The sequence below is a fragment of the Chiloscyllium plagiosum genome, unplaced genomic scaffold (genome assembly GCF_037043375.1).
Source record: "Chiloscyllium plagiosum isolate Xiang-an unplaced genomic scaffold, Cpla_swu_hap1 HiC_scaffold_12, whole genome shotgun sequence".
NCBI lineage: Eukaryota > Metazoa > Chordata > Chondrichthyes > Orectolobiformes > Hemiscylliidae > Chiloscyllium > Chiloscyllium plagiosum.
This window is the reverse complement of record NW_028270150.1, coordinates 77,988,311-78,016,261: the sequence shown is the minus strand read 5'-3', so window position 1 is coordinate 78,016,261 and position 27,951 is coordinate 77,988,311. Positions and strand designations below refer to the sequence as shown.

Below are 27,951 nucleotides of genomic sequence, written 5' to 3'. Positions count from 1 at the left end.
CTGGTCTTCCTGCTATAGGAAGGATGTTGTTAAACTTAAAAGGGCTCAGAAAACATCTGCAAGCATTTTTCCAGGGTTGGAGGGTATGAGCTATAGTGAGAAGCTAAATAGGCTGGGGCTATTTTCCCTGGAACACAAGGCTGAGGGGTGACCTTATAGAGATTTATGAAATCATGAGGTGCAACGATAGAGTGAGTAGCCAAGGTCTTTTTAACACAGGGTAGGGGAGTCCAGTACTAGAGGGCATAGGTTTAAGGACAGAGGAGAAAGATTTAAAAGGGACCTAAGGGGCAACTTCTTCAAGCAGAGGGTGGTGCGTGTATGGAATGAGCTACCAGAGAAGGTGGTAGAGGCTGGTACAATTTTAACATTTAAATGGCATCTGAATGGGTACAAGAACAAGGAAGGGTTTAGAGGGATATAGGCCAAATGCTGGCAAATGGGATTAGATCAGTTTAGGTTGGCATGGACAAGTTGGGCCGAAGGGTCTGTTTCTGTGTTGTATAACTCTGTGACTCTTACCAAACCTATAATCATAACCCTCAAGAAGGTTATGGAGGTGAAGCTGGATAAGCAAAAGTTCAGACAGCAACTGAGGAGCAGGAAAGCCAATGTTTCGGGATGAAACATTGACCTTTGTCGGTCCTGATGAAGGGTTTCGGCGTGAAACATTGACCTTGCCGCTCCTCGAATGCTGTCTGACCCGTTGTGTTCTTCCAGCTCCACATCTATTGACTCTGGCTTCTAGAATCTGCAGTTGTCCAAGAAGACCATGGACATCGTGTACATATGTATCTGATCTCCTCCGCGCACACATCATCCTGACTTGGAAATAAGTCACAGTTCCTTCAAGGTCGCACGGTCAGAATCTTGGAGCTGTCTCCCTGACAGCACTGTGTGTTCCTACATCTCAGAAGAACTGCAAGTGACCAAGAAGAATTCTAAACACCAGTTTCTCAAGAGCATTAAGTAGTGCCCTGATTCTCCATGCCAGATTCTCACAATGACATCTTTTTTAATGGCAAGCTCACAGGAGCAGAATAAAGTAAAATGATCATGCCTGCACATTTGTAAAGGAAAGTATATGGCAAAGGTCTGGCATTCTCCCTTTGTGATAATGAACCACATTGACAGTAAAAAGCACTAAAAAATATTTTCAAAACAACCTTTGATCGTATGTTTGCACACATAACAAAATATTGAGACAGCCCTGAATAAGCTAGAAAATATCTTCCTTTCAGGTCCTCATAATGTTCGAACATATTCTTTATAATAAGACATATTCTTTATAATAATAGATTCTTCATAATCCATTCAGAACAAACCTTTGGTTTCAGGCAAACATTCCATTGCAGTCAGTGAATGGGCTCCTGGGTGATGACCTTGACCTAAACACAGTAAAGAAAATCTTGTAATTTCTTTAAAACGTTTGTAAATCTGTAATTGTTTTTTTTAGGAATGTTTGAAAACAATTTTTAAGAGTTTGCACCAATTGTAAAGTGATGCAATATCAAAAAGACTGTAACTGATAGATCTGAAGGACAACTACAGACACAAAACTGCATGGAACAGTGGCTCAGTGGTTAGCACTGCTGTCTCAGAGCACCAAGGACCCGGGTTCGATTCCAGCCTGGGGCAACTGACTATGTGGAATTTGCACATTCTCCTCGTATCTGCATGGGTCCCCTCTGGATGCTCCGATTTCCTCCCACAGTCCAAAGGTTAGGTGAATTGGCCATGCTAAATTGCCCATAGTGTTCAGGGATGTGTAGGTTAGGTGCATTAGTCAAAAATAAAATGTAGAGTAATAGGGTCCGGGTGAGTTACTCTTCAAGGGGTCGGTGTGGACTTGTTGGGCTAAATGACCTGTTTCCACACTGTAAGGAATCTACCTATCTGTACTATAAGTTGTGTCACTGAAAGATGAAGACACAAAAAGAAAATAGATAGAGACAGAAAATGGCACCAAGGAAATTCTAGTGAAGACAAAAAGCATCGATTGAGATCAGGTGGATCTCAATGACTACAGGTTCCTTGGTTGGGGTCCTTAGCCTGAGCAAATCAGGGAGCGCTGGCTGACAGATATGAAAAGGAACTTAGGAATTTCCTCACTTCAGGGACTGACTCTGAGCTGGCTGGCCAGCCACAGCCAGTGTACTGTGCACATGCCAATAACGGATGACTTGGTGACGGGGTACCAGCCTCTGTGCAATTATTTCACTCAGTTAGAGGTTGGCTTTTCTGGAGGGAATGTGCTGGCTTGCTAAAAACCTGGAGAGCAACGTAAATATATTTGAGACATTCAAGAATTGTGTGCATTCTCAGAAGGGGCCAAACCATGCAGTGGAGTGTTAGTTGTTTATCAGTTGAAAAGGAACTCTGGAACATGATACGATCAAAACAATCATGATATAAACGAGAGCAATTTCATTCAAATATACTTTTCTGAATCTTATCTTAGCCATTAAAACCTGAATGTTAAACTTATCATCAGACGGAATTCTTGAACTACCTTCTATGAATAAATAATGGTGTGTTGCAGAATGCTGTAGTTACATAGTGAGACATGTTTTGCAGCAAAACGATACATAGAACATAGAACATAGAAGAATACAGCGCAGTACAGGCCCTTCGGCACTCGATGTTGCGCCGGTCCAAGCCCACCTAACCTACACTAGCCCACTATCCTCCATACGCCTATCCAATGCCCGCTTAAATGCCCATAATGAGGGAGAGTCCACCACTGCTACTGGCAGGGCATTCCATGAACTCACAACTTGCTGAGTAAAGAACCTACCCCTAACATCTGTCCTATACCTACCCTGCCTTAATTTAAAGCTATGCCCCTTTGTAATAGCTGACTCCATACGTGGAAAAAGATTCTCACTGTCAACCCTATCTAAACCCCTAATCACCTTGTACACCTCTATCAAGTCACCCCTAAACCTTCCTTTCTCCAATGAAAACAACCCCAAGTGCCTCAGCCTTTCCTCATACGATCTTCCTACCATACCAGGCAACATCCTGGTAAACCTCCTCTGCACCCGTTCCAGTGCCTCCACATCCTTCCTATAGTATGGCGACCAAAACTGCACACAATACTCCAGATGTGGCCGCACCAGAGTCTTATACAACTACAACTGCAACATACAGATGCTTGCGTATTGACTATTCAAAGTGAACCCTGTCTTTTTAATTGAAATACCATTTAATATCAGTGTAATTTGTGTTAGTTCTGATTTGAGGGTTAAGCAAATGCTAACTAAAGCAAAATCTTGTGGCCATTCCTTCATTTGGGTGTTACTCAGTAAATCTGGTTACATTGGATTCCTATTCACCAAAGAGATCAGAACATATGAATCACAGCTCCTTGGTTCAATGGCAGTATCCTCTATCTCTGAGCCAGAGGCCTGGATTCAAATCACGCCTGAGGTGTGTAATAACATTGCTCAGCAGGTTGATTAGAAAATAGTCTTTTTTTAAAAGACATGACCACATTTGGGGGCCATTGGAATGCTGCTTGTGTGAAAAGCCCTGTCTTCTGACTTCAGGCTGGTCCCAGTGAATGGCCTGGGAGCTCTGTCAAACTACATTAATGAACAGTTATCACCTTTCTGTAGTGAGGTCCAGCACTTTAGGGCACAGATGCAGTTAACACTTGATGTGTAATTGTCACTGTGCCATGCTGTGAAATTAACGTCAAAATTGCATGCCATTTAACTAATAAACATCATAACAATTAACTTATGCCAGAGATCACAGCAGGTCAGGCAGCATCCATGGAGAGATAGCAAGCTAACATTTTGAGTCTAGATGATTCTTCATCAGAGTCTAAATGAAGATTAATTGAGTCTCTAAACGTTAGCTTACTCTTTCTCCATGGATACTGTCTGACCCGCTGGGATCTCCAGAAGGTGTTGTTTTCAGCATCTGCTTTAATTTGTTCCTATAACAATTAACTTATATTTGTCTGTCCATAAACATAGATTATGTTTTTAAAATGTTATTACATTTAACAGTTATAAATTATACAATTTAAAATAATTCTTTAAGATACTGTACATTAAATTATCTGACCCGCACAAACATACAAAAGTGACAGGTAGAAAGGATGTCCATGTAATTCTTGGGAGAGACGAAGGATCAAGTGCAAGAATGGATTAATTTCCCTCTGAAGTGGGTATTAGTGTACTGATAGCCTGTTAGTCTAACACTATCACACAAAAATCATGAGCCACATTGTTGAGTCTGATATTTATAGAGTCAAAGAATCATAGAGATGTACAGCACAGAAACAGAACCTTCGGTCAAACTTGTCCATGCTGACTAGATATCCCAACCCAAACTAATCCCAGTTGCCAGCACTTGGCCCTTATTCCTCCAAACCCTTCTTATTCATATACCCATTCAGATACCTCTTAAATGTTGCAATTGTACCAGCCTCCACCACTTCCTCTGGCAGCTCATTCCACACATGTACCACCCTCTGCATAAAAAGGTTGCCCTTAAATCTCTTTTATATCTTTCCCCTGTCTCCCTAAACCTGTGCCCTCCAGTTCTGGACTCCCCCACCCCAGGAAAGAAACTTTGTTTATTTATCCTATCCATGCCTCTCATGATTTTATAAACCTTATAAACCTGAGCCTCCAATGCACCAGGGAAAACAGCCCCAGCCTATTCAACCTCTCCCTATAGCTCAAATCCTCCAACCCTGGCAACATCCTTGTAAATCTTTTCTGAACTCTTTCAAGTTTCACAACATCTTTCCGATAGGAAGGAGACCAGAATTGCCCGCAATATTCCAACAGTGGCCTAACCAATGTTCTGTACAGCTGCAACATGACCTCCCAACTCCTGTACTCAATATTCTGACCAATAAAGGAAAGCATACCAAATGCCTTCTTCACTGTCCTATCTACCTGCGACTCCACTTTCAAGGAACAAGGTCTCTTTGTTCAGCAACACTCCCTAGGACCTTACCATTAAGTGTATAAGTCCTGCTAAGATTTGCTTTCCCAAAATCCAGCACCTTGCATTTTTCTGAACTAAACTCCATCTGCCACTTCTCATATAGACGATGAAAAGTAGTGGACCCAGCACCAATCTTTGTGGCTCTCCACTGGTCACAGGCTTCCAGTCTGAAAAACAACCCTCGACCACCACATTCTACCTTTGAGCCAGTTCTTTATCCAAATGGCTAGTTCTCCCTGTATTCCACAAGATCTAACCTTGTTAAACAGTGTCCCATGGGGAATTTTGTTGAATACCTTACTGAAGTCCATATAGATCACATCCACCGCGCTGCCCTCATCAATCCTCTTTGTTACTTTTTCAAAAACCTCAATGAAGTTTGTGAGACATGTTTTCTGATGCACAAAGCCATGTTGACTATCCATAATCACTCCTTGACTTTCCAATTTCATCTACACCCTGTCCCTCAGGATTCTCTCCAACAACTTGCCCACCACCGACGTCAGGTTTACTAGTCTATAGTTCCCTGGCTTGTCCTTATCACCCTTCTTAAACAGTGCACACATTAGCCAACCTCCAGTCTTCTGGCACCTCACCTGTGACTATTGATGATACAAATATCTCAGCAAGAGGCCTAGCAATCACTTCTCTAGCTTCCCACAGAGTTCTAGGGTACACCTGATCAGGTCCTGGGGATTTATCCACTTTTATGCATATCAAGACATCCAGCACTTCCTCCTCTGTAATATGGACATTTTGCAAGGTGTCACCATCTATTTCCCTACTTTCTATTTCTTTCATGTCCTTTTCCACAGTAAGTACTGATGCAAAATACTCGTTTAGTATCTTCCCCATCTCCTGTGGCTCCACACAAAGGCCGCCTTGCTGATCTTTGAGGGGCCCTATTCTCTCCCTATTTACCCTTTTGTCCTTAATGTATTTGTAAAAACCCTTTGTATTCTCTTCAACTCTATTTGCCAAAGCTATCTCATGTCCCCATTTTGCCCTCCTGATTTCCCTCTTAAGTATACTCCTACTGCCTTTATACTCTTCTAAGGATTCACTCGATCTATCTTGTCTATACCTGACATATGTTTCCTTCTTTTTCATAACCAAACCCTCAATTTCTTTAGTCATCCAGCATTCCCTATACCTACTAGCCTTTCCTTTCACCCTAACAGGAATATACTGTTCTGGATTCTCGTTATTTCATTTCTGAAGGCTTCTCATTTTCCAGCCGTCCCTTTACCTGCAAACATCTGCCCCCAAACAGCTTTTGAAAGTTCTTGCCTAATACCATCAAAACTGGCCTTCCTCCAACTTCGAACTTCAACTTTTAGATCTGGTCTATCCTTTTCCATCACTATTTTAAATCTAATAGAATTATGGTAGCTGGCCCTAAAGTGCTCCCCCACTGACATCTCAGTCACCTGACCTGCCTTATTTCCCAAGAGTAGGTCAAGTTTTGCACTTTCTCTCGTAGATACATCCACGTACTGAATCAGAAAATTTTCTTGTACATGCTTAACAAATTCCTTCCCATCTAAACCCTTAGTATAATGGTAGTCCTAGTCTATGTTTGCAAAGTTAAATCCCCTACCATAACCACTCTATTATTCTTACAGATAGCAGAGATTTTCTTATAAATTTGTTTCTCAATTTCCCTCTGACTATTAGGGAGTCTATAACACAATCTCAGTAAGGTGATTATCCCTTTCTTATTTCTCAGTTCCACCCAAATAACTTCCCTGGATGTATTTCCAGGAATATCCTCCCTCAGCACAGCTGTAATGCTATCCCTTATCAAAAATGCAACTCCCCTTCCTCTCTTGTCTCCCTTTCTGTCCTTCCTGTAGCATTTGTATCCTGGAACATTAAGCAGCCAGTCCTGTCCATCCCTGAGCCATGTTTCTGTAATTGCTATGATATCCCAGTCCCATGTTCCTAACCATGCCCTGAGTTCATCTGTCTTCCCTGTTAGGCCCCTTGCATTGAAATAATGCAGTTTAATTTATCAGTCCTACCTTGTTCTCTGCTTTGTCCCTGCCTGCCCTGACTGTTTGACTCTCAACTGTACCAGTCTCAGATTGCTCTCTTTCCTCCTGTATCCCAACACCACCACCACCTCCCCCTCCAACTTTAATAGTTTAAATCTTCCTGAGCAGCTCGAGCAAATCTCCCTGCCAGTATTTCATCCCCTTCCGATTCAGGTGCAATCCGTCCTTCTTGTACAGGTCACTTGTATCCCAGAAGAGATTCCAATGATCCAAAAATGTGAATCCTTCTCCCATACACCAGCTTCTCAGCCATGCATTCATCTGCTCAATTCTCCTACTCCTGCCCTCATTAGCTCGTAGCACTGGGAGTAATCCAGATATTGCTACTCTCGAGGATCTCCTTTTTAAATTCCTGCTTAACTCTCAATATTCTCCCTTCAGAATCTCATCCTTTTCCCTTCCTATTTCATTGGTTCCAATGTGGACAATGACCTCCTGCTGGCCCCTCTCTCCCTTGAGAACATTCTGCACTCTCCCTGTGACATCATTGATCCTGGCACCAGGGAGGCAACACACCATTCTGATCTTTCGCTGCTGGCCACAGAAACATCTGTCTGTGCCTCGGACTAGAGAGTCTCCTGACACAATTAATCTCTTGGAACCTGATGTACCCCTCATTGCATTAGGGCCAGTCTCGATAGCGGAAACTTGGCTGTTCGTGCTACATTCCCCTTAGAATCCATCAACCCCTCCATTTTCCAAAACAGTATTCATGGGGATAGCCACAGAAGACTTAACGGGTTTCTCATAGAATCACAGAAACCCCACTGTGTGGAAGCAGACGACTCAGCCCATCAAATGCACCTCAATCGTCTGATGAGCTTCCCATACAGACCCACCCCTATAACCCTGTGTTTCCCATGGCTAACATACACATCCCTGGATGTGATGGGCAGTTCAGCATGGCTAATCCACCTAAACTGCACATCTTTGGACTATTGGAGGAAATCAGAGCACTTGGAGGAAACCCATGCAGACACAGGGCATATGTGCAAACTTCATAGAGACAGTTCCCCAAGGCTGGAGTTGAACCCAGGACCTTGGCACTGGGAGGCAGAAGTGCTAACCCCTGAGCCACCATGCCTGTCAGTGCAGATGAGTTTGGTTCCAGACATTAATGTCTTCTTAGAGTAATGCAATTGCATCCAACCAACCTCCCCAGTGCAGGGGTAAAAGACACTCACTGGCCAATCGACAATTGACCAGCACTGATTTGAAAATTCATGAGGCAGGAAAGATCTACCAGGGTCTCTGCAAGTGTGGTGGGCTGTACAACGCACCATAAAAATGTATGAGAATATGACTATCATCTCCCTTAACCATACTACAGGCATACACAAGATGAATGGCAATTCTAGCATTTGGACTTGTGAAGTTTAAGGAAAAGCTGCTTGTGCCTCTGTAATCCAATATATAATCCTACTGAAGCTCCTGCTATGGTCCTATCTCACAAAACCAGAAGAAACAGGAACAAGAATAGGCCATTAACTTCCTTAAGCCTGCTCCACAATTCAATAGGTTCATGGCTGATCTGACATATCTCCTGCTCACATTCCTGCCTTTGCCTGTAATTCTTGCTTCCCCTACTGATTGATCAAGAATCTATCTGTCTCAGCGTCATCTTTACACAAAACCCCACCCCCACAGCTCTCTATGCAAGACGTTTCAAAGAATCTCAACCTTCTGAGAGGAAGAAATCCTCCTTATTTCAGTCTTGAATTGTGCTCCTTTATTCTGTGACTTTGCTGTCTGGATCTCAATGAGGGGAAACATCCCTCAGCATTTAACTTGTGAAGTCCTGTTATTATTCTAAACTCCAGTGAGTAGAGTTGCAACCTGTTTAGCTTTTGCTCATAAGACAATCCCTCCACACCAGGGATCACCCAAGTGAACCTTCTCTGGACTACCTCCAATGGAACAAATCCTCCACCATAAAGACTGGTGTGAATATCCCTGTCATTTCCTTGTTCCCCAAAACCATCTCCCTAGATTCATTTTCTAAGAGTCTTCTCATCTCTTTAACCTCTTCTTTTTACATATTTAAAGAGGCTCTTATTGTCAGATCTTAAATTCCTCAGGGGTCCATCCTTGTGGTTTTATAGTCTATGTAATCCTTTTAGTCCTCCTTTACTGGATTCTAAATTTATCCCAATCTTCAGGGATATCACTGACTTCAGCTTCCTTAAATGCTTTCTCCTTTGACTTAATGCTCTCCTTAACTTCCTTGGTTAGCTATGGTTGGTTCATTCCTCTCTTAGAATGTTTCCTCCTTACCGGGAGTATTTTTGCTGCAAGTTATGAATTTCTCCCTTAAATGTCTGCCACTGCAGATCTGTTCCTATCCTGTTCCAATGGGAGACCTGAAGGTTTCATATGTAAACTCTTCAGTAACTGGATGTGGTTTCTATGTACAGAGTATACACTCAATATCAGGCAATCCTTCTATCAGTGTACATTTTTATCAGAGCTCTTGTTGACAACCTCAAGAAAGGTGAAACCATAAAATCTGCGAGAACCATGGGAGACTGGTTAGCAAGGTTAGAAATCATGGAATACAAGGAGAACTAGCCAGTTGGATACAGAACTGGTTCAAAGGCTCAAGGAACTGGCTCAGTGCTAAAGCGGGCGCACAGAGAGGGGAGCCAGAAGGTAAGCGGAGACCAGTTTAAATTAACATTTTTTCTTTTCGCAGTCTGTGGCTTTTTTTCAACTAGGAGCAGGAACCCGGAAGTCGTCAACAGAGGCTTCTGGGAAGGTAAGAAGTTTGAGTGGAGAAATAAGGTGAGTGAACTTAAGGCGTGAATCGGTACTTGGGACTACGATGTTGTGGCCATCACGGAAACGTGGATAGAAGAGGGACAGGAATGTTTCTTGGAGGTTCCTGGTTACAGATGTTTCAGTAAGATTAGGGGGGGTGGTAAAAAAGGAGGGGGGGTGGCATTGCTAATTAGAAATGGTATAATGGCTGCAGAAAGGCAGTTCGAGGGGGATCTGCCTTTGGAGGTAGTATGGGCTGAAGTCAGAAATCGGAAAGGAGCAGTCACCTTGTTGGGTGTTTACTTTAGGCCCCCCAATAACAGCAGAGATGTGGAGAAACAGATTGGGAAACAGATTTTGGAAAGGTGCAGAAGCCACAGGGTAGTAGTCATGGGCGATTTCAACTTCCCAAATATTGACTGGAAACTCTTTAGATCAAGTAGATTGGACGGGGAGGTGTGTGTGCAGTGTGTCCAGGAAGCTTTTCTAACTCAGTATGTAGATTGTCCGACCAGAGGGGAGGCTATATTGGATTTGGTACTTGGTAACGAACCGGGACAAGTGATGGGCTTGTTAGTGGGTGAGCATTTTGGTGATGGTGACCACAATTCTGTGACTTTCACCTTGGTTATGGAGAGAGATAGGTGCGTGCAACAGGGCAGGTTTTACAATTGGGGGAAGGGTAAATACGATGCTGCAAGACAGGATCTGACGAGCCTAAATTGGGAGCACAGGCTGTCAGGGAAGGATGTGGAACTTTTTCAAGGAACAGATACGACATGTCCTTGATATGTATGTACCTGTCGGCCAGGAAAGAGATGGTCATGTGAGGGAACCTTGGTTGACGAGGGAGGTTGAATGTCTTGTAAGGAGGAAGAAGGAGGCTTACATAAGGTTGAGGAAACAAGGTTCAGGCAGAGCGTTGGAGCGTTGAACCAAGATAACCAGGATAGCCAGGAGGGAGCTGAAGAAAGGGATTAGGAGAGCTAAGAGAGGGCATGAAAAATCTTTGGCGGGTAGGATCAAGGATAACCCCAAGGCCTTTTATGCATATGTGAGAAACATGAGAATGACGAGAACGAGGGTAGGTCCGATCAAGGACAGTAGTGGGAGACTGTGTATTGAGTCGGAAGAGATAGGAGAGGTCTTGAATGAGTACTTTTCTTCAGTATTTACAAATGAGAGGGACCGTATTGTTGAAGAGGAGAGTATGAAACGGACTGGCAAGCTAGAGGAGATACTTGTTAGGAAGAAAGATGTGTTGGGCATTTTGAAAAACTTGAGGATAGACAAGTCCCCCGGGCCTGACGGGATATATCCTAGGATTATGTGGGAAGCAAGAGAGGAAATTGAAGAACCGTTGGCAATGATCTTTTCATCTTCACTGTCAATGGGTGGTTCCAGAGGAGTGGAGAGTGACGAATGTTGTGCCCCTGTTCAAAAAAGGGAATAGGGATAACCCCGGGAATTACAAGCCAGTTAGTCTTACTTTGGTGGTAGGCAAAGTAATGGAAAGGGTACTAAGGGATAGGATTTATGAGTATCTGGAAAGACACTGCTTGATTAGGGACAGCCAGCACGGATTTGTGAGGGGTAGGTCTTGCCTTACAAGTCTTATTGAATTCTTTGAGGAGGTGACCAAGCATCTGGATGAGGGTAGAGCAGTGGATGTAGTGTACATGGATTTTAGTAAGGCATTTGATAAGGTTCCCTATGGTATGCAAAAAGTCAGGAGGCATGGGATAGTGTGAAGTTTGGCCAGTTGGATAGAGAACTGGCTAACTGGTCGAAGTCAGAGAGTGCTGGTAGATAGTAAATATTCAGCCTGGAGCCCAGTTACAAGTGGAGTTCCGCAGGGATCAGTTCTGGGTCCTCTGCTGTTTGTAATTTTTATTAATGACTTGGAAGAGGGAGTTGAAGGGTGGGTCAGTAAATTTGCAGACAATACGATACGATACGAAGATTGGTGGAGTTGTGGATAGTGAGGAGGGTTGTTGTCGGCTGCAAAGGGACTTAGATATGATGCAGAGCTGGGCTGAGGAGTGGCAGATGGAGTTCAACCCTGTCAAGTGTGAGGTTGTCCATTTTGGAAGGACAAATAAGAATACGGAATACAGGGTTAGTGGTAGGGTTCTTAGTAAGGTGGAGGAGCAGAGGGATCTTGGGGTCTACGTCATAGATCTTTGAAAGTTGCCACTCAGGTGGATAGAGCTTGTAAGAAGGCCTATGGTGTATTAGAGTTCATTAGCAGAGGGATTGAATTCTAGAGTCGTGAGGTGATGTTGCAGCTGTATAGGACCTTGGTAAGGCCACATTTGGAGTACTGTATGCAGTTCTGGTCGCCTCATTTTAGGAAAGATGTGGAAGCTTTGGAGAGGGTGCAGAGGAGATTTACCAGGATGTTGCCTGGAATGGAGAATAGGTCGTATGAGGATAGGTTGAGAGTGCTAGGCCTTTTCTCATTGGAACGGCGAAGGATGAGGGGTGACTTGATAGAGGTTTGTAAGATGATCAGGGGAATAGATAGAGTAGACAGTCAGAGACTTTTTCCCTGGGTACAACAGAGTGTTACAAGGGGACATAAATTTAAGATGAAGGGTGGAAGGTATAGGGGGGATGTTCTTTACCCAGAGAGTGGTGGGGGCATGGAATGCGCTGTCTGTGGGAGTGGCAGTGTCAGAATTATTGATGACCTTTAAGCGGCAATTGGATAGGTACATGGATAGGTGCTTAAGCTAGGACAAATGTTCGGCACAACATCGTGGGCCAAAGGGCCTGTTCTGTGCTGTATTGTTCTATGTTCTATGTTCTACGTTCTAAGGTAGAAGACTGACAGTGGTGGAGGAAGTGAGGACTGCAGATGCTGGAGATCAGAGCTGAAAAATGTGTTGCTGGAAAAGCGCAGCAGGTCTTGATGCTGCCTGACTTGCTGCGCTTTTCCAGCAACACATTTGACAGTGGTGGAGAATTCTTTTTCAGACTGGAGGCCTGTGACCAATGGAGCGCCACAAGGATCGGTGCTGGGCCCACCACTTATCATCATTCATATAAATGATTTGGATGGAGCTTAAGAGGTACAGTTAGTAATTTTGCAGATGACACCAAAACTGGAGGTGTAGTGGACAGTGAAAAGGTTACTGCAGATTACAATGGGATCTCGATCAGATGGGCCAATGGGCTGAGGAGGGGCAGATGGATTTTAATTTAGATAAATGTGAGGTGCTGAATTTTGGGAAAGCAAATCTTAGCAGGACTTATACATTTAATGGTAAGGTCCTGGGGAGAGTTGCTGAACAAAAAGACCTTGGAGTGCAGGTTCATAGCTCCTTGAAAGTGGAGTCGCAGGTAGATAGGATAGTGAAGAAGGCGTTTGGTATGATTTCCTTTATTGCTCAGATTATTGAGTACAGGAGTTGCAAAGTCATGTTGCAGCTGTACAGGACATTGCTTAGGCCACTTTTAGAATATTGCGTGCAATTCTGGTCTCCTTCCTTTCGGAAGGATGTAGTGAAACTTGAAAGGGTTCAGAAAAGATTTACAAGTATGTTGCCAAGATTAGAGGATTTGAACTATAGGGACAGGTTGAACAGGCTGGGGCTGTTTTCCCTGGTGCGTTGGAGGCTGAGGGGTGACCTTATAGAGGTTTATAAAATCATGAGGGACATGGATAGGGTAAATAGACAAAGTTTTTTCCCTGGGAGTCCAGAACTAGAGGTCATAGATTTAGGGTGAGAGGGGAAAGGTATAAAAGAGACCTAAGGGGCAACTTTTTCACGCAGAGGGTGGAGTGTGTATGGAATGAGTTGCCAGAGGAAGTGGTGGCAGCTGGTACAATTGCAGCATTTAAAAGGCGTTTGGATGGGTATATGAATAGGGATATGGGCCGGGCGCTGGCAAATGGGACTAGATTGAGTTGGGATATCTGTTCGGCATGGATGTGTGGAATGAAGGGTCTGTTTCCATGCTGTACTCCTCTATGACTCTGTGATTGTATGACTGCAGGAAGGTTGCACTCGGGATATTGGTGCTAATCCTGTCAAAGTTAAGAATCCTGTTGAACAATGTAGGATGAGCATTGTGATTCCTCTGGCCTTTATTACTCACGTGCCATTGTTTTTGTTTTGTGTGTGTGGATACTCTTTGCCAGGGCTATTATTTGGCCCTGTGGAATCCCTGATGTAAGGCTGGAGACATAAAAGCTCAATGTGTGTTTGATATGCTGGGGAATTTACAGCCCCAATCAGGGATTGCAATACATTTAATCACTGGTTGGTTTAACTTGAAGAGGTGCCATTAACCGATATATAAAGTGGCCTTAATTTGTGACATACCATTGGGGATCAAAATGAACCGAATGTTTGAATAAATGGCTTTTGCCAAAGTGATGTTAGGCATCTTATCTAAGGAAAGACATATTAACATTGGAGTCAGTACAGGGAAGAGTCACTCTGTTAATCCTCAGTACGGAGGGACTTTCTTATGTGGAGCAGTTGAGTAGTTTGAGATTGTATACATTGGAGTTTAGAAGAATGAGAGAAGACCTTATTGAGATATAGAAGCCTGCTGGGGGACTTGATCGATGTGGAGATATTGTTTTTCCTTGTGGAATGTTTAGGAGCAGAATGCATAAGCTCAGAGTAAGGGTTGCCATTTAAGATGAGGAGGACTTTTCTCTCTGAGGGCAGTCAATCTGGGGAAATCTTTACCATCTACGCTGTTGGGTTTGGATCACTAGGTATACTCAAGTGGAGTTGAGGATTATCAGATCAGCCATGATCCCCATTGAATGACTGGGCAGAGTCAACAGTTCAATTGGCCCTACTTCTGTTCCTGCACCTTATCCTCTTGTCTTCTTTACAGTATTAATGTTGTGTTCCCTCTTCTGATAAGTTTGATAGTGAAGATACACTTCACTTGACTTTTTTCGTTTCATGCAGTCCTGTTTTGTAACATGTCAATCTGGATATGTGTTTCAGTGATTGGTGCCTAATATAAGTTAACTTTGCTGCTTTCATGAATACAGTTCACACTCCTGCAGATCAGTAAGAATGGTAATTGTGTGGTACAAGACTGAAATGTTCATTTCCTGTTTATGAAGATACTAAAACTGTGGTTATCATGCTGAACTCTCATTGATTCTCTGAAGCAGGCATTTTTCAGTTGCTGAACAAAAATCTTTACGTTGACACACATCCAGAAGTTGCACAGTTAACATTGGAAATTTCTCCAATACAAGCATTAAAAGTACAACAGCCAGGAACTTCACTTCTTCGTATCTGATGTAAGTCATTTTCATTGAGCTTCCCAGAAAAACGTCAAAGCACACTGAGGAAAAGAAATAAAATGAATATCAGCGATACGCAGAATGCTCTGTGGTTATGACTGTCATTTGAAAATTGGCTTCATAAAGAGCTAAGATGTCCTTATTAGAGATGGAAACCAGAATTATTCAGAAAGATAATACTGTTACCATTGCAATTATATGATGACCTTCATTGTGTCACGACAAACTGGTTTTGAGGTTTGCAACAGAAATCACACTCTTCAATTGCAGTCTTCTGACTTCAGTTCCAATGTAATGCACTTTTTAATTCTACAGTTAATTAATAATAAAAGCAATGACCAGAATTCTTTAGACTGCATTAAAATTGCCTAAGTAGAGCATTGGTTTACACAAGATATTATCAGCAAATGTGACAAATTTATGCCAACATTTCTGTGTGAAAGCTAAAATATGTACAAGATCATATCGATGAAGTAAGAAATGTTCAGTGGAAATGTATGCAAATGGATACCAAAGAGCAATGCAGGAGTGACAATGAGAAAAATGTGAAAAACATATTGAAGACAACCAAATCGGTAGGAGGCAGATCAGCAAGAATTATAATGTGGGCAGCAAGACAGTTACAGGAAGAGACCGAGATATACCATTTAGTTTTATTTGTCAATGCACTGCAGGAAAACGTGTATTTTCTTCATTATTAACAGCAGCAACTTTACACAATGTTGTTTAGCGGGTTAAAAAATGACTGATGAAACTCTCCCAAATTTATGAACTACAATTCCTTTAAACTACATTAAGATCAAATTTCCAGAATTCAGCTGTAAGATTGTGACGTGCTGATCACATGTCTCTGGACTGTAATTTCACGTGGCCTGGTGTATTTCCTGGCATTAGTCTTGGATGGAGAGTCAATAGATCAATAAAGTATTTTTTCTCAAGCTATGAATACTGTGATATTATCACAGCTAAATGGGAAATGAAGACAGCAGCTGGATAAAGACGAGGAACAGGAAAGTGAAAGAAAAATGAAATAAAAGCTGAGAAAAAAGGCAAGCAGAGCACAATCATGCCACTTACATGTTTATCCATATAAAATAAACATAACTTGATACTCTGAACATTTTTTGTTTCTTTTTAGCACAAGTCAAGCACAAGACTAAATGTTTTACACCTTGGTCATATTCACAGCCCACTGTTAGACTGAGGTTATATTTTAATCTCTTGCCATGATCACTATTGTTTGAAGCAAGTCCATTTTGGGAGGAGAAAGCACTTCTGTGTTAATTAAGTTTCAGACTTCAGTTCTGCAGAATATAACTCCATTTTCTACATCATTCTTCAACTCAAAAATATTGTAGAGTCATAAAGTCATAGAGATGTACGGCATGGAAACAAAGCCTTCAATCCAACTCATCCATGCTGACCAAAAATCCAAAATTAACCTAGTCCCATTTACTAGCACCTGTCCCATATCTCTCCAAATCCTTCCTATTCATATACCCATCCAAATGCCTTTTAAATGTTGCAATTGTACCAGCCTCCACCACATCCTCTGGCAGCCCATTCCATACACTTACCACCCTCTGTGTGAAAACGTTGCCCCTTAGGTTTCTTTTATATCTTTCCCCTCTCACCCTCAACCTATGCCCTCTTGTTCTGGACTCCCCCACCCCAGGGAAAAGACTTTGTCTATTTATCCTATCCATGTTCATCATGATTTTATAAACCTTTATAAGGTCACCTCTCAGCCTCCGTGCTCCAGGGAAAACAGCCCCAGCCTATTCACCTTCTCCCTAAAGTTCAAATCCTCCAACCCTGGCAACATCCTTGTAAATCTTTTCTGAACCCTTTCAAGTTTTACATTTACCAACACTTGTCCCTTATCCCTCCAAACCCTTCCTAATCATGTACCCATCCAGATGACTTTTAAATGCTGTATTTATACTAGACTCCATCCCTTCCTTTGCAGCTCATTCCACACACACATTCTGCATGAAAAAGTTGCCCCTTTAGATCTCTTTTATATCTTTCTCTTCTCACCCTAAACCTAGCCCCTCTAGATCTGGACTCCCCGACCACAGGGAAAAGAACTTGTCCTCTTAACCCTATCCATGCCCCTCATGCTTTTATAAACCTCTATAAGGTCACCCCTCACCCTCGATGCTCCAGGGAAAACAGCCCCAACCTGTTCAGCCTCTCCTTATAACTCAAATCCTCCAACCCTGGCAACATCCTTTGAAATCATTTTTGAACCCTAAAGTACCAGATAATAAATCAGCTGAGGGAATTAGAGATTAATAATTCATTTCTTACAACTACATGACAAATGTTTAGCAGGGAAACATTATCAGGAAAGCAGATAACTAAATGTTGACAATGAAACTAGTATTGCATAATGCACATCAATGCAGGTAATAGGAATTCAAACTAAATCTTAATCATCAGATTTAACTTGTGCTGAAGGCGGATGTGTGAAGTGAATGTCGTAGTTGCTCCCAGCTACCAAAGTGATCTCTCAAGTCTTAAAGAAGCTCAGCTCCCACATGAATCCGATTTTATTAATGTCATGCCAGTGGCTAGGAGCTGGGTGGTCACAGCAGGAAGCCATAGCTAAGGATTTTCAGGAATACTGATGTATTAAGTGAGGGGTGGGTAGGTCACCACATGTGGGGATTACAGAAACTGCAATCCAAGTGTTCCTTATGTGCTGTTCCTGCACACTTAGTCCACAATGAAATATTTTCAAAAATATAAATAAAATGTGTTCTCAGCCCTCTGTGGGGCTTCAGTAAGAGTTGAGTGCTCCTGTTCACTTTTAAAATGTCAGTGACTGGAATCACATATTCCCATCCCAACCTTTGATTGTCAGTGAGGCCTCTGCCTGCCCAAATCATGCCCGTTAGATGGTGACAGCTAGGCACAACGATAATAAGATGAGACAATGTTATGTTTTATTGGCTAAATGTCAGTTTCATGGAATTTCAACATGATTTTACTCAACAATGACCACGGAGATCTCTTGTAACATCTTACTAAACTTGCCTTATTAACTACTTAGCCGGCTGCTATGGCAACACTCTGGTCAGATTCTAATTCTATTCTACATTCACTTGAGGTCCCGATGAATGGGGTAGTACAGAAGCTAAACTGGGCTGGCAAGAGAAAGCCATGACATCATGCCACTCTCACTGTTGACTGCACAATCCCTCAGTCACTGTCACCCAGCACAAACCCCACCAGCATGGACCCTGCACGCTCTTTAGACAACCTACACTCTCACCAAATGCACCAAGAGTAAAGGTAGTACCCCCTCCCTCTAGCTCATCTCTCTTGATACTGTCTCTCTGTCTCTTTTTCCAGGATGAAAACAGCCCAGAATAGGACAGAAGGAATCAAAGTGTGTGCTTGACATTTGCCCCTGACCCCATGAAAGGAGAGGGTATTGACTCTGACCACCTCAAGAGCTGACTGGTGTGGTGGAGCCCCTGGATTGGTGTTGGAGTGTGCCTTTAAATGAAGGCCATCCCATTTGACTTGACTGAGGACTGCTAACAGGAGAAAGTGAGGACTGCAGATGCTGGAGATCAGAGTCGAAAGCATGGTGCTGGAAAAGCACAGCCGGTCAGGCAACATCCAAGGAGCAGGAGAATCGACATTTCAGGCAAAAGCCCTTCATCAGGACTGTTAATAACCATGATGAGCCTCCTGGCTTTGTGTCTGTGCTAAACAGCAAGGCAATACACCACTACTGTGAGCAGTGCTCTGCTGAAGGCAAGGCAAAGCAGGGATGCTGTGAGCATCCAGGTAGGTTGGAAGTTAATGAGCACCAAGAGAGCAAGTGAACAGGCTGTAGATGCAAATGTTCCCCTGAGCACACTGTTATGATTATCCTGTTCCTCAGATGCTGCCTGAACTGCTGTGCTTTTCCAGCACCACTCTAATCTAGACAATGGTAGTTCTGTTTGTTCTCCAAGGTAAAATGCAGAAGCTGTAAGTACATCAGAGATATACCATGAGGATTCGTTGGGGCTGGCACACATTGAGTGCCAATGACCATGAATGTGGGGTGCATGTGACCAGTGCTCATAGAGCGTGCCCTGAGATGTTCAGCACTACCCTCATGACCTGTCCTACCTGTCCATCTTTCTTCCCACCTATCTGCTCCACCTTCCCCTATGACCTATCACCATTATCCCCACCACCATCTACCTGTCGCACTCACAACAACCTTCCCCCTAGACCCACCCCCCTCTCATTTACCTCTCCATCCCCTCGGCTCACAGCCTCATTCCTGATGAAGGGCTTTTGCCTGAAACATCGATTCTCCTGATCCTCGGATGCTGCCTGAACAGCTGTGCTTTTCCAGCACCATTCTCTCGACTCTAATCTCCGGCATCTGCAGTCCTCACTTTCTCCTGAGATATTTGTGTCTGGTGTCCAATATGGAGGGCCTTTGGATCAAATAGTGAACTGAAGTCACCAGCTACCTGCTTGGGCTTTCATGTCGAGAATTCGATGGCATCTAGTTTGCACAGACAAGGTAATAGAATTGGAACTGCATATTAATTAGAGTTAGATGGGTAATTATCTATTCATTAACATGCAATAATCCCCTTTAATCCGCTGCAGCCTCATGTGAATCTTGCCTTGATTCCCGGAACAAAAGAGTGCAGTGCACTGCTCCTGATGTTGAGATAGGCCTAGCTGCAGTCCTCAAGTGGTTCTGCCACATTTCTCACCATAGTTCACACCATACTGACCCCTATAAAACTCTGTGCAATGTCAATAAATGAATACCTCACTGTTAGAATTTTAACTCCAAATTTTCCCTGTCATTATTTCACACAGCTGTTCAAAACTGGGGCTAAGGCTTTGATGATTGTTCTAGTCTTTGGAATTACAAATCTCACAACACCAGGTTACAGTCCAACAGGTTTATTTGGAAGCACTAGCTTTCAGGGCGCTGCTCCTTCATCAGGTTGTGGAGTATAAAATTGTAAGACACAGAATTTATAGCAAAAGTTTACAGTGTGATGTAACTGAAAATATATATATTGAAAAAGACCTGGATTGTTTGTTAAGTATTTCATCATTTAGAATGAACATGTTGGTTTCAGTTCTTTCATATGTAAATCGCAGAACTTTTTAAAAGTTATACTCTCAAGTTAACTTTAACAATTGGTGTCATGTCGGCCCAGATAATGCATTGAAGGTGTGAGCTGTCCTGTGTGAGACTGTCTGTGCCACAATGTTCAGACTGATTCTAATCTAAAAAAACGGATTTACAGAATCTTACATGGATTCATGCAGTTTTTGAGCAAAGTAAAATATAATTCTGCAAGTACAAATTCACCCCACAAACATTTATATGTGTGTGCATGTGGGTGTGTGTGTCTGTGTGTGTGTCAGGGGTGGGGGAAGTTTATGAGTATCTGTGAGAGGGTGTGCACATGTGTGTGAGTGTGAGTGTAAAGGGGTAAGTCTGTGAGAGGGTACACGTGTGAGTGTGGGAGTGTATATGTGAGAGAGGGTCTGCATGTGTGTATGGGTCTGTAGGAGAGTGTGTATGTGTGCCTGTGTGTGTGTATAGTGCAATGGGGTCACCTGTAGTGTGACATGAATGCAAGGTCCCATTTGAGGCCATCTCCTCATGGATATCGAGCTTGGCTATCAGCCTCTGCTCGGCCATTTTTCGTTGTTGTCTGTCCCAAAGTCCTCCTTGGAGGACAGTCACCCGAAGGTCCGATATCGAATATCCTGGACCGATGAAATGCTCACATCATTGACCGCCAGTTCCGATGTGCCACAGCAAGAAACCATAACGACCTCCTCAAGAGACAGATCCGGGCAACAACCGACAGGGTACCCTTTGTTGTCCAGTACTTATCGGGTTACCGAGAAACTACGCCATGTTCTTCGCAGCCTGCAACACATTATCGATGAGGATGAGCACCTTGCCAAGACCTTCCCCACACTCCACTGCTCACTTTTAAACAACCACCAAATCTCAAACAGATCATTGTTCGTAGCAAACTGCCCGGCTCTCAGGACAACACCATACAACCCTGTCACGGTAGATGCTGCAAGATGTGTCAGAGCGTGGACATGGATACCACCATTACATGTGGGGGTCCCTTCAACCATGTACATGGCAGGTACTCATGTGACTCAGCCAATTTGTCTACCTCATAAGCTGCAGGCAAGGATGCCCTGAGGCATGGTACATTGGGGAAACCGAGCAGAGGCTACGGCAACGGATGAATGGGACACCCCACAATAATCAACAGATAGGAGTGTTTCCTCCCAGTCGGAGAACACTTCAGCAGTCCAGGACATTTACCTCGGATCTTCAGTTGACCATCCCAAGGCGGACTTCGGGACAGACAACAACGAAAATTGGGCGAGCAGAGGCTGATAGCCAAGTTCGGTACCCATGGGGATGGTCTCATCTGGGACCTTGGGTTCATGTCACACTACAAGTGACCCCATTGCACTATACACATGCGCACACACGCACGCACACGCACACACGCACATACACATATAAGTTTGTGGGGTGAATTTGTACTTACAGAATTACATTTTACTTTGCTCAAAAACTGCATGAATCCACGTAAGATTCTGTAAATCTGTTTTTTCAGATTAGAATCAGTCTGAACATTGTGGCACAGACAGTCTCACACAGGGCACCTCTCACCTTAAATGCATTATTTGGGCCGACATGACACCAATTGTTAAAGTTCACTTGAGAATGTAACTTTTAGAAGTTTTGCGATTTACATATGAAAGAACTGAAACCAACATGTTCACTCTAAAAGATGAGAGACTTAACAAACAATCCAGGTCTTTTTCAATATATAATTTCAGTTACATCACACTGTAAACTTTTGCTATAAATTCTGTGTTTTACAATCCTATTCTCCACAACCACCTGATGAAGGAGTAGCGCTCTGAAAGCTAGTGCTTCCAATAAAACTGTTGGACTGTAACCTGATGTTGTGTGATTTTTAACTTTGTACACCCCTGTCCAACACTGGCATCCCCAAATCATGACTAATCTTTGGAGTTTTAGTCCTGGGACTTACTTTGGAACTTTCTAATAAATCTCAAGCATTCTTATTTCACTTTGAATCACGGAATCAGTGTTGCTTGATTTTTAATTGATTACAGTCATATGGTGCAGAAATCGAGGCTCACATGATTGAATCAAACACTGACCAAATACTTAACTACACCAGCAACCATCCCAACACACACAAACGAAGCTGTATCAGAACACTATTCCAATAAGCCACCTCACACTGCAGCACAGACGAACTTTGGAAAACAGAGGAGAACCACCTATACAACGTATTCAAGAAGAACGGATACTCAAAAAATACAGTGCGCAGATTCCTCAAGAACAAACCACGACAAGCAGACCAAATACAGCCAGAAACCCTAACCACCTTACCATACATCAAAGAAGTTTCAGAACTGACAGCCAGGCTACTAAGACCCCTTGGAATCCTAGTCGCACACAAACCCACCAACACCCTCAAACAAAAACTAACAAACTTAAAGACCCAGTACAACCCATGGACAAAACCAACGTCATCTACAAAATTCCATGCAAGGACTGCCATAAACACTACATAGGACAAACAGGAAGAAAGTTAGCCACCAGGATACACGAACACCAGCTAGCCACAAAAAGACACAACCCTCTCTCCCTCGTAGCCCTACACACAGAGGAAAAAAACACCATTTCGACTGGGACAACACATCTATCCTGGGACAGGCTAAGCAAAGACATGCCAGAGAATTCCTAGAGGCCTGGCACTCCAACCACAATTCCATAAACAAACACATAGATCTAGATACCATCTATCAACCCCTCAGAAAACAAACAGGAAATGACATCACCACAAACCCCAGGAACCCCATCCAGGATGAACATATAAATAGAAAGCAAGAGACAACAGCTTCGCTTCACTTGGAGGTCGCCACTGATGATGTTACCTAGCCAGGTAATGAAATGACTGGATATCAAACCTACAGCTCAGTGAGCAAACCTACACCCTAAATTGAATCAATCATTAAACCTATCATAAAGCATTAGATTCACCTGATCAATATTCCACATGAGGTAGATTCATCAAAATATGTAGCAGTGGCAGATGCCACTTTAGAAAGCAGCAGGAATGTGCTTTCTTCATATTGTAAGTAGTTAAGTAGGTTAGTGTCAGTGCCTAATGATAGGTCTGATCTGAACTAGCTACCCTGCCCATCACCCTCTGCTTTAAAAAGGGTTTGGAAGAAAGTGCAGCAGTAACCAGTCATGATTACCTCTTCCTGTGAGATTCCCAGTGTCTGCATCTCTTTAAGCCAATAAGCGGGAGCTGCTCAGGGGTTAAGAGCTATTCTCAGAGGAGGTGGTTTCTGATACCTGCTGAAAAATGTGTTGCTGGAAACGTGCAGCAGGTCAGGCAGCATCCAAGAAGCAGGAGAATCGGCATTTCAGGCATAAGCCCTTCTTCAGGAATGAGGAGGGTGTGCCAAGCAGGCTAAGAGAAAAGGTAGGGAGGAGGGACTTGGGGGAGGGGCATTGGGAATGCGATAGGTGGAAGGAGGTTAAAGTGAGGGTGATAGGCCGGAGAGGGGGTGGGGGCGGAGAGGTCGGGAAGAAGATTGCAGGTCAAGAAGGCGGTGCTGAGTCCGAGAGTTGGGACTGAGATAAGGTGGGGGGAGGGGAAATGAGGAAGCTGGAGAAATCTGCATATGACCCTCACCCTATCACCCTCACCTTAACCTCCTTCCACCTATCGCGTTCCCAACTCCAGCATCTGCAGTCCTCACTTTCTCCTGGGTTTCTGATACCTGCCTGGCAATGAGACACAGAAGTGGAAGAGGCATTACAATGTGAGCTGTCTCGATGGAAGCCTGCATTGTAGAAAGCATCAGCGTGTTTGAAGAGAAACTCTATTGTTTTGGATAATCAGGTGGTACCCTCTGGTAGGAGTCAGTTTGGACTTCCCATCTTGTGAATGGCTGTTGCTTACTCCCCAACATTTCTATTCAGAGACTTAAAAGCCAATGAAGAAGAAGGACTGAAGAGAAAGAAGATATAGGGGGCTAGAAGAGGTAGGGAAATGAAGAGGGGAGTGCTGAAGTTTTTAGTACCACAAATCTCTAAGCCTTGACAGCATAAGTACTGCACGGTCTCTTCTGATCACTGCACATGGCTCCGCGATGGAATATCTAACAAACAGGATCTTGTCCACCTCTGAGTCTCTTTCCTTGTGTATGTCACCCGAGTACCAGCACCTCCACCATGCAGAGCATGATTGTGTTTGCCCTTCATCCTCCACTGAGGGACTTGCACCTTCTGACTGTGCCTCACTCTCTTCCTCATACCCAGACAGTGGTCCCTACCCTAACCTAATCTAGATTACATTCCCACTGAGAACAGTGTGTCAGTGGTGCTGGCTAGTGTGGAGGTAAGATGGAACACTGCAGGCTGTGTGCAGTCTCTGCCTATTGAAGAGAGCAATGATGTCCACATGTTATTCCTCTGCATGAGTCCAGGCTGCTGGTCCTGTCAAAGATAAGAAGGTGTTGATGAGAATCCAGCAGATACATCTGCATAACCAAGTCCATGATTGACAGCAATCAGGTCAACACAAGCCATGGGCAGGAACTTCCTTCAAACCCTTCATTTGCACATACAGCTATGACCGGAGCCTGCTCTGCTTTGCTCCAAGCCTTGCCAATACCAAGTTTTGGGTGTCATCATGGTAATCCAATGACCTTTGGCTCGGGCTAATATTTATCCCTCAACTGACATCATTGTTGCAGAAAAACCTGGTTGTTACCAATTGTCATTTATGAAAGCTTGCTATGTGATAATGGGATACCAAATGCCCAACATCACAACTTTGATTGCACTTCAAAGGTACTTCATTGGCTGCAGAGTGCTTTGGGACGTACTGGTTTATGAAAGGCACTATATCAATGCAAAATGCATTGACTGGCATGGTGGTTCAGTGGTTAGCCTCACAGCCCCAGGGACTTGGGTTCAACACCACCCTTGGGTGATGAGTGAAGTTTGCACATTCTCCGTGTGTCTGCATGGGTTTTCTCCAGGTGCTCCGGTATCTTCCTGCTGTCCAAAGATATGCAGATTAGGTGGGTCGGCATGCTAAATTGCCCACAGTGCCCAGGGATATGTAGGTTAAGTGGATTATTCACAGGAAATACAGGATTACAGGGAATAAGGTAGAGGGGGATGGGTCTGGCTGGGGTGCTCGGCAGATGGTCAGTGTGGACTCAATGAGCTGAGTGGCCTTCTTCTGCATTATAGGAATTCTAATGGTTCTATAAAACTTAATAGGGAAAAGTGATCTGCTATTCCCCAAGGTGAATAAAATTAAACTCTATCCACTAGTGTTTAACATGAAAAATACAAGCATCGGTGGGCCCATCTCTGGAATTATTCCTGAAGACATCTAGAGCCTCCAGGAGTAAATGGGGCAGTGTTGCAAGGTGGCCGCAATTTGTAAGGTCAATCAGTAACTCACAATTTTTTCAACTTCCTGAATATTTTCATTTGTCCTGATGGGAGTGGGAACGAGGTGAATCAGGAGATCTTGTTGCAATATTTGTACAACTGGTCTATGGAAGTCTTAAAGATACCACAGCAATACAGAGAATGTCTCTGTCAAAAGCTTCTATTTCAAATAAAAGCCTTCAAGCGCAGGTTTTTCTTGCAATGTGTATTACTAATGGCAGTGAACAGTGAATATATTATTGCAAAGAAAAAACAAAGTCGGAACGGATCAGATGAATCACAAGGAAAGCTTAATATCCAAATGCAACCTCCTGTAGTACAGAATCTATTGACCTTTGATTTGATGTTTAATAATGGCTCATCACATTGTTATAAACATTGTAAATCTCAAATGGGCGAGTTCACTTATCTCATCCTTTGGACTCCATAATCGATTCATTTAAAGACAAAGGAAAGATTGGAAAACCACATTTTCAAGTTCTTCAGTTATAGCAATCATTTTACATCTCTATCACAAGGAACCTCATAACGTCATGTATTTTCTAGGGGTTTTATCAAACAACAGAATGCAAGACACATTAAACTGTGGTTATTTACGCAATTGGAACAAAACTGATCAGTTATACTTGCACACACATTGCTTGGAAGAAAGCAGCATGATTTTGGTGGGTGAATATTGTCTGGTGCATTTGTTTAAGGAATAAAGCAACTGGCCACTCTACCAAGTGCATGGAAGTTTTACAAGTAGTGAATTAATTCTACACTGTGTGACATGCCAGAAAATGCTATTTCTCAGAACTCTCTGATCATTCATACTTGGAGCCAGTCCAGTCTTCACAATGAGCACTATTTGGAGCAGGCTAAACATTAAGATCAGAAATGTAAATCTAGGTCATTTGCATGGAGTGAAGCTTGTCATAAACAGGAAGCACTGCACTGCTTAAAGATGCTGCTCAGGAAATTTTGTACAAGATCAAATTAGATTTTTTAAACATTTTTCTACTGCAGTGATTAATACAACCTAATTAGAAAATATTATTGCATTTTGTAATTAACATTGAGAGAGAGAACAATAATTACATACCAGTAACTAATTGTTATCAAAATACTTACAGAGTATTTATTTTGGTATTAAATTATAGTTTGCCGTGAAGGGAGAGGGAGAAGGAGAACAACGAACATCATTATTTGATGATTTACATCAATTAGACTAACAAGTTCACTTTTATCAAACCACAGAGTTGGGATTAAAAAAAAATACAAGTGTTAATGTGAACTATTGCAATATTAGGTCTGGAGGAAGTGAAGACTATCTGTGAGTCACAGGCATTGTAACCTCCCCGAAGTGTTAAAAAAATACGCACATCTCTCGCAGGAACTAAACCTTTCCTTTTCGTGAAAAGAACTCAAGCATCATTACTTCCAACCCTCCCCCAGTTTAGGCCTTAGAGCAAAAAGTATGATTTAGATTATATCCAGATACTTTGTCAAGTTGCCATGTTCTTGCAACCTAATGAAGGAGCAACGCTCCGAAAGCTAGTGCTTCCAAATAAACCTGTTGGACTCTAACCTGGTGTTGTGAGATTTTTAACTATGTTCTTGCAGTTTCATTTGGGTTAACCTGTACAAGGCCATGCTGTTTCTTAAAACAAATATTTATTGTAGACATCAGTACTTTTATATGGCTGTAACACATTTCAATTCAAATCAATTTAAACAAAGAATCCCCTGAAAGGTTCAATCAAGCCCATTTCCTTTCTTCATCTTTGTTCCTGTTTCTGACTAAATTGCTAATACAACATAGCTCATCAATACTGGTTATCATTCCCAGATCCAGCCCAGAGTAGATAGAATGAGGACTTTTTGAATAGAGGAAGGAAGAAGAATAAACTTAATCAGCTAAGCACAGAAACAGAAGAACCACTTCTCATAGACGGCTGCTTCCAAGCACATGGGACTAACATATATAAATGCCTGAGGAAGATGACTAAGCAGAGGTGAAATTTCTAAAGAACAGTTCTAGTAAACTGGAGAAGAAAATCTAAAGATGATAATATTAAATTCTATGATTTTGACATTAGATTCCTCTTGAGTTAATTCGAGTGACCATTACTGCGAAATCTTTAGTTCCCAGAATTTTCCTGTTTACTTTGAATCACACCTTCCGTTTCTTATATTGCAATATTCCATCCTTAGCTGAAAACGTGTTGCTGGAAAAGCGCAGCAGGTCAGGCAGCATCCAAGGAGCAGGAGAATCAACGTTTCGGGCATGAGCCCTTCCTGAAGAAGGGCTCATGCCCGAAACGTCGATTCTCCTGCTCCTTGGATGCTGC

The 27,951-nt window shown here is 42.9% G+C and overlaps 2 long non-coding RNA genes across 2 annotated transcripts in view; one reads left to right on the top strand and one right to left on the bottom strand.

The window, feature by feature from the left end:
* LOC148148553 (uncharacterized) overlaps positions 1–18,444 on the top strand; it is a 144,305-nt gene extending 125,861 nt beyond the window's left edge. Inside the window, exon 3 of the long non-coding RNA XR_015758761.1 lies at positions 18,430–18,444. This is a non-coding gene — a long non-coding RNA (uncharacterized LOC148148553). The remainder of the gene's footprint in view (positions 1–18,429) is intronic.
* A 1,489-nt stretch (positions 18,445–19,933) lies between these two features.
* Positions 19,934–26,881, bottom strand: LOC148148552 (uncharacterized). The gene is made up of 3 exons (XR_015758763.1): positions 26,732–26,881; positions 23,855–23,932; positions 19,934–20,992 (listed from the first exon to the last, which is right to left on the bottom strand). It is a non-coding gene; the product is annotated as an uncharacterized LOC148148552 (long non-coding RNA).
* Positions 26,882–27,951: the final 1,070 nt, after the last annotated feature.